Genomic DNA, 2,161 nt, shown 5'->3' with positions numbered 1-2,161 from the left:
GTATTTGTTAAAATATACTTGAGTATGCTTCGGTCCAGGAGTTTGAAAAGACAGAAATTAGTAATAAAGTATTAGTTAATTAATTAAAGGGAATGATATCTGACCACAATTTACTTGTCACTTTGATATGACATATCATTGAAAATGTTTACTTGAGACTCCTGATATCTTTCAGATATATTTTTTAGATTGTCTGACAAATGGCAGAGTGACCATATTTAGTAACTGTTAATATTAAGACCCATTAGTTACATAGAACTATGGGAAATATAAGAAAAAAATAGCGATATTATCAATCAATCTAGAAATATACTTTAAAAATAAATTGGGGTCTTTTTTAGAATTAAACATTAATATTCTAATGCTTTATTCCTAAATTTTAAAATTACCTTTTAAGACCCTTCTAACAGAAATGTGAAGTCATGTTATTTTTCAGTGAACAGGCTTTGGGGAGAATTTAATCCTCCTCAAGTGCTTTACTCTAATTCATAGACCTTAGGTTCTAGGTTCTAGGTTCCATAGACCTAAGATAAGAAATTATTTTATAAGTGTATAATTATCATTCAAATGCACATTTTCAAGCTGAATCTCAGATCAACTTGTCTTAAGAAAGAAAAAATAATGACTTAAATGTTAATAAGTACATAGTTTGAAACAGTGTTGAATGTTAATAAGGCATTTGACTGTTAATGAGTAGTACTAGGGGGCAAACATTAGTGCATTATAAATATTTATTTTATTATTTAATATCAATCAAAATACCATCTTGAGCTAATTTTGACATTGAATTCCTGATATATCTGCTACCTATTATTAACCTCTATTTATGTTGCACTGAAATATTTACAGAAAAAAGTATATATTTAGGGTTATTTGTAAGCCTTCATCTGAACATCTGTTTTATATTAATGTATAAAGTTCATAATATGCATTTAATGTAATGTTCTGATGGAATTTTAATTATATAGCTTCAAAAATTACATATTAACTATAACTGAATTTTAAATTATATACACAATTCATTTCTGAATTTACATCAACATTTGAATATCAGCCAGGCTATAACATATGACACCCTTTGACTTTAGTAGGAGTTTAAAGGTGCTATAATCACTGGGTAAAATGGCTATAGCTATTTGGGAAAGACATTTGATACCCAAAACAAACTTTTAAAAAAATTGCCACATTTTCTTATGCTTATATAATAAATTCCAACCTTTGGGGAATTCTTATTAATATTTTTAAGACCTACCTAATATTGCAATGGAACACAAGAGTCCACATTACTAGTTGCCATGAAATAGAATCTGTTTTCCAGTTTTTGATTATTTAACTTATGTTAGGACAAAAGCATGAATGAATCAACCTGTCATCCATCAGATAATTTTAAAACAATAATCTATTGTTTGCCTACAGTCCCTTCATTTATTTATATTAGAATTAGTAAACACTTTATCATTAAACTGTATTCAACCTAACTTATATTTCTTCTGCTATTTTACAAGTATTTGTAAACACTAACAGTCATCTTTGGTAATGCTTAAAACAAGGTGCATTTTCTTAAGTTTCAATATATAAAGTTCATGGACTATTTTTGTGCTAGTTTCTTGCTTGGTCAGCTGTTGGCTGTTTTAAGTTAGTTTGTAATTTCCAAAGTGTTATATATACCACTTGATCTGCTATCTTACTTACCTATTCTAATCTTTTACACTCCATCTCTGTCTGCACACAAACAGTTAAACAGATGATTTAGGTGGGTTGACTTGTTCATTTTAAATATTCACTCTCAAATTATAGAGTAAAAACTACTGCCTCTTTACAATCCTGATTCTTTCACAGAATTCCCGTCTCAGATCTAATGGACTAGATTACTATTCCATACCTCTCTGTCCTCCCACTTCCCACACCTCCTCTTTCCTCCTTATTCTTGGTGATTTAATCCTATTGTTTCTTGAGAAAACAAGCCATCAGTATCAAATCCACTCATCTTCTTCTGCCAAACCTACACATCCACCTGCATGTGCACCCAGATTCTCCACCCACCTATTACAATAGAGTTAGTGTCCTACTCATATAAAAGACAATCTCCATTTGTGCTCGAGGACTTTGCACCTTCTGTAATAGTCTCTTTCCTATGCCTGAGCTCTACCCCTTCCCCCAC

The sequence above is a fragment of the Saccopteryx leptura genome, chromosome 11 (assembly GCF_036850995.1).
Source record: "Saccopteryx leptura isolate mSacLep1 chromosome 11, mSacLep1_pri_phased_curated, whole genome shotgun sequence".
NCBI classification, from domain to species: Eukaryota; Metazoa; Chordata; class Mammalia; order Chiroptera; family Emballonuridae; genus Saccopteryx; species Saccopteryx leptura.
The sequence above is the reverse complement of the archived record's forward strand: the minus strand, read 5'-3'. Positions refer to the sequence as shown.